We start from the raw sequence: 6,000 nt of genomic DNA on the forward strand, positions 1-6,000 counted from the left end.
GGCGGCTATCTATTCAGACGTGACAAGCCTAGTCACGCCCGGGCCGAAAACCGCAGACGGACTCCATCGGAGCTACGTCGCGATGTGGCCCGATATAGAGGCGCCGCACACCCTCTTTGCTTCACTGACAAAGTAATGGAGCACGAATTCCCATAAGGGGTTAAACCCGTGAATATTGAATCATACGATGGAACAACTGATGCCGCGGTGTGGATCGAGGATTTTCTTCTCCATATCCGTATGGCCTGTGGAGATGACCTTCACGCCATCAAATACCTCCCATTAAAACTCAAAGGGCCAGCTCGGCACTGGTTAAACAGTCTGCCTAAAAACTCTATTGGCAGCTAGGAGGATTTGGAAGACGCCTTCCGCGACAACTTCCAAGGTACATATGTCTGGCCACCAGATGCCGATAACTTAAGCCACATAGTTCAACAGCCCGGAGAGTCAGCCAGGAAATTCTGGACTAGGTTCTTAACTAGAAACAACCAGATTGTCAATTGTCCGGATGCCGAAGCCCTAGAGGCCTTTAAACACAGCATTCGCGACGAATGGCTCGCCCGCCACCTTGGCCAAGAAAAGCCGAAGTCCATGGCAGCCCTCACGGCACTCATGACCCGCTTTTTTGCGGCTGAGGATAGTTGGCTGGCCCGTAGCAAAAACACGGCAAGCGAAGCGGGCACCTCCGAGGTCAAAAACAGCAACAACAAGCTCCGACCCAACAGGCACAAACGTCGAAGCAATGGTGACAACACCGATGAAACTACAGTCAATGCCGGATTCAGCGGCTCCAAGTCCGGTCAGCGGAAAAAGGCATATAAAAGAAACAACTCAGGACCATCCAGCTTGGACCGCATACTCGATCGTTCGTGCCAGATCCATGGCACCGCAAAAAAACAAGCCAACCATACCAACAGGGAGTGTTGGGTTTTTGAACAGGCCGGCAACTTAAATGCCGAGAACAAGGAGAAGGGATCACAAAGCGAGGACGATGACGAGGAGCCCCGGCCACCGAACACAGGGGGACAGAAGAAGTTTCCCCCTCAGGTCAAAATGGTGAACATGATATACGCTACCCACATCCCCAAGAGGGAGCGCAAGCGCGCGCTCAGGGACGTCTATGCGATAGAGCCAGTCGCCCCAAAATTAAATCCATGGTCATCATGCCCGATCACCTTCGATCGTCGGGATGATCTGACCAGTATCCGTCAAGGCGGTTCGGCCGCACTGGTCCTTGACCCAATAATTGATGGATTCCACCTAACGCGAGTCCTATTGGACGGTGGCAACAGTCTGAACCTGCTCTATCAGGATACAGTGCGGAAAATAGGCATTAATCCATCACGGATCAAGCCCACAAAGACTACCTTTAAAGGAGTCATACCAGGTGTAGAGGCCTGCTGTACGGGCTCAATCACACTAGAGGTTGTCTTCGGATCTCCAGACAACTTCCGAAGCGAAGAGTTAATCTTCGATATTGTCCTCTTTCACAGCGGCTATCACGCACTGCTTGGGCGAACCGCATTTGCTCGAATCAACGCGGTGCCACACCATGCTCATCTCAAACTCAAGATGCCCGGGCCATGCAGCGTCATAACAGTTAATGGAAACACATAACGCTCCCTCCATACCGAAGAGCACACTGCTGCCTTAGCAGCAGAAGTACAGAGCGGCCTGTTCAAGCAGAACCTCAATTCGGTGGCCGAGCTCCGGGACACTGTCAGGAGAGTCCAAACTATTCTACAACAGGACAGCTCGGCTCGTCAAGAGCTCGACTAGCAAGTCGTCCTCCGTCCCAGTCCCGACCAAGTGGCGGCATTCGTACTGCGCGTACATAACTACGCACTCAAAATACCATGGGCAAAGACAGAGGCATAACTGGCTTGTGATCCACAATACGGCTCGACCGCCCCCGGACACACATACTTTCACTGTTTCCTTTTTCTCCTTTTCAGGTTTCTTTTCCATAGGCCTGCCTTGCTGGCTTAATCATAGGTCCTTTGGAAGGATAAATACACCAAGACGGCAATAAGCATGGACGTATAGGGGAATTTTTAGGTGGTCTCTTTAACGATCACTCTACGTGTTTGCAGGACCCACACGCAGCTCTCCCTTGGTTGTGGCATATTAAATAGCCTGTTGCTTATTGCACCACTTGTACAAATGCACTTTGACGTATTAATCAAATTATAATGGAAATAGTTTGCGGCCCAAATTCTGCGGCTCTAGCTTACTACCCTTTTTTTCTTGTTTTTTTGATTATCTTATCAAATAGCACCCGTACACTTTGGTACATTTCAATTTGCCAGGGGCTTCATAGCACCCCGCAATACGGCAACAAAGTCCAAACACTTTTTACAGTATAGTTCGGCACCCCGAATTTAGCACTATATGCATTGGCTCCGAATCATGTCTTTGGTCAATAGTTGGGTTGCCCAGCTCCTGTGCTTTCTACCTTACGTTCCACTATATCGGCTAGGGTAGTAAAGGGAGAACTACTGCAATTGTGCCCTGGTTTACCCGGATGAGCACCTCAATACAGAAAGCCGAAAACTGACTGTCATGATGCGGCGAGAGCCGGTCAGCTCTTCGGAGGTCTCAAATTGTTAGAGATTTTTTCCGCATTACGCGAGGGATCGGTACTTACCCGATCAGGTGTTTACAGCATCCTAGTTCGGATACTAGGGTCTGCGCCTATATTTTTATCGTTAAACTCCTATGGCTAAGTGAGGGTGCTAAAGCCGCATAGTCTGATTGCCTGGTTCGTTGCGCTAAACACCTCCTTCAAGGACCAAACAATTGGGTCAAGAGTGTTTAGATTACATCTCGAACACCCCCGTACTACCTACGTGGGGGCAGAAGCCGACGACTAGCCAATTCTCAGATTTCATACAACACGGCCGCACAGGAGGTGAAACTTTTTAAACAAACATTATATTACATAATGACTTTGTTTCGTCATACAAGGCAGAGACAACATGAATGTATTCATTCGAAAATAATGTCTTGCGCACATTGCATCGCCACAATACGAGACCCCTCCAGGACGTCTTCAAAATACCGTTCGGGCGTGCGGTGCTCCTTGCCCTCAGGCGGTCCCTCGGTCACAAGCTTGATGGCGTCCATCTTCGCCCACCATACATTGACGCGGTCGAAGGCCGTGTGCACTCCCTCAATGCAGACCGACTACTTGACGATATCCAGCTGAGGGCAGGCATCCACCAGCCGCTTCACGAGGCCGAAGTAGTTGCTCGCTATATCTTCGAAGGTATTGCGACTAGGACAACTTCTCTGTTGAGCTCCCTTCCCTGGCTCAGAAGAACTCCGTAGCATCAGAAACACTGCGCGGCAGATCCGCAAACGCCCCTGGAGAACTCCAAATCCGGATTAGTAAGAAATACTTGTTCTTCACATACTTGCTTTGCATACTAAATGCCTTACCCGCCACGATTTTCTTGGACTCCTGGATCTCCTGGAGGGCCCCCTGGGCTTCAACCCGGGCCTCTTCCGCGCTTTGGCGAGCCTTGGCGAGTTCGGTCTCTCGAGCCGAAACATCGCACTCCAAGGTCTCGCATTTTTTCACGGCATCCTGGAGCTCTTGCTGGACCACATTAAGCCTGGCCTTGAGCTTCTTACGGGCGGCTTGTTCCTTGGCAGCTATCTCCTCGGCTTCGGGCAGGGCCTTTTTAAGGACCTCGACCTCGGTCGCCGCTCCTACAAATACCATGGCACTAAGGTCAATACAATTATTCATTCTTTCCGACTTTACAACAAGTCATCACATACCTTGCGTGTCCTCCAGCTGCCTTTTTACAAGGCCGAGCTCTTCTTCGGCCCGCTCTAGAATCTGCTTTAGTCTGGATACCTCCGCAGCATGAGAGGTGGCGGCCAGCAACGACGCCTGCTTATTCATATAAGACATCCTTAGTTAGTTTCCTGCGAAAATAAATTGATCCTCTGTCCAGATTTTCTTTCCGAACATCGGACAGTGTCTCAGGGGCTACTGTCTATACTAGGACTTTTTCTTTTTTGTCGCTTACCTCAAAGCCTATCAGTAGGCTGCCGCAGGCTTCAGCCAGTCCGCTTTTGACGGACTGAACCCTCTCAATCACCGTACCCATAAGGATACGGTGTTCGTCCACAATGGAAGCGCCTCATAGCGCTTCCAGCAGATTATCTGGTGCCTCTGGTTGGACAGAGGTCACCGGCGGGATAGGCACACCTCCTTCTCTCGAAGGAGGCTGCACGCCGGATTCTTGAGCCATATAGGTCTTCGGAACCGTATCTGGTTGGGGGCCGAACTGAACATGGCCCCCATCGCCAGTCTCCATGGGGATCTGCTCCCCCATGTGTCCAGCGGCCGAGGTTTTGCCCTCTAGCGCCACCCTGACGGCCTCCCGAACCTCTCCCTGGACTAGTAAGGTCCGTTGGGACAGCACCTCGTCGTCACCCTTGGCCTTGGGAGAGTTACCAGCCGGCAGTGACTCGCTGGCCATCACCTTCGAATCCAGCGAACCTCCTGATGAGGATCGCGGGGAGCTGTCGTGGGCCGGACTGCAATAGCATAATTAAGCATGTTTATACCATGAAGAGGAGAGGCCGGATACACAGATGCATACGGGCTTTTTAGTACTTACGATGCGGCCAGGGGCTTGCTTCTGGGGCGTCGCTCTGGGCTGCTGTCGACGTCCCACGCGGAGTTATCCGCGAGGGGGCCCTTCCCCCTCTTGGGCGCCTCCGCCTCCAGATTTGTGGAGGCCACCCTCTTCTTCCTTCCCCCATCTGGGGGAGAGTTTCTTTCTTCCTCCTCCTCGTCATCGTCTTCGGCAGCAAAGGAGTGAGTCCTGTCTTCAGACGTCACATCCGAAGCGCCCTTGCGACGAGGGCCACTTTTGGCCCCCTTGGCCTTCTTCTCCGGCGCCTTGTAGGGCGCCGGAACCAGCATCTTCGCCAGGAGCAGGATGACTGGTTCCTCGGGCAACGTAGCCAGACACCGAATCTGCTCCGCTTTCTCTGTCCATACCTGAAAATATAAATAGTGAAGTTTTAGATACCTTCCTTGAACAAGCAAGTAGAGGGTGCACCTTGAGACGAGAAAATATTTACCGCACTGGCAGGATGGGCAAGATCGTGCCCGCGGTCCGAGTCTATGTCTGGCGGCGTCTCGTTGCCCTTAAAGAGCAACTTCCAGACATCTTCGTGAGTAGATCCGAAGAGCCTTTCCAAGGTTTGGTGCTTCTCCGGATCAAATTCCCTTAAAGGGCACGTTCGGCTCTCGCATGGAAGGATCCAGCGAGCTAGCATCACTTGGATTACATGGACGAGCTTGATGTTTTTATCCACCATGCTTTGGATGCGCGTTTGCAGTGCTATCAGCTTGTCCAACGAAGACCAATTTGGGCCCTTCTCTATCCAGGAGGTGAGCCGCATTGGAGCTCCAGATTTGAACTTGGGGGCTACGGCCCAGGTGGCGTCGCGAGGATCTGTGATGTAGAACCACAGCTTCTGCCACTCCTTGACAGTCTCCACAAAAGTACCTTTGGGCCATGTGACATTGGGCATCTTGCTCAGCATGGCACCTCCGCACTCCGCGTGTTGGCCATCCACCACCTTCGGCTTCACGTTGAAGATCTTGAGCCATAGTCCGAAGTGGGGAGGAATGCGGAGGAAGGCCTCGCACACGACAATAAATGCCGAGATGTTGAGGAAGGAGTTTGGGGGTAGATCATGGAAATCTAGCCCGTAGTAGAACATAAGTCCGCGGACGAAAGGGTGGAGAGGAAACCCTAACCCGCGGACAAAATGAGGGAGGAACACCACCCTCTCGTTGGGCTTCGAGGTGGGGACGACTTGCCCCTTTGCCGGAAGCCGGTGGGCGATTTATTTCGCCAGATACCCGGCCTCCCGAAGCTCAGTGATGTCCTTCTCCTTGACGGAGGAGGTCATCCACTTGGCTTGCCCTCCAGATCCGGACATGGTTGAGAGCTTTCTTGAGGAGAA

Source organism: Triticum aestivum, chromosome 4D, assembly GCF_018294505.1.
Source record: "Triticum aestivum cultivar Chinese Spring chromosome 4D, IWGSC CS RefSeq v2.1, whole genome shotgun sequence".
NCBI lineage: Eukaryota > Viridiplantae > Streptophyta > Magnoliopsida > Poales > Poaceae > Triticum > Triticum aestivum.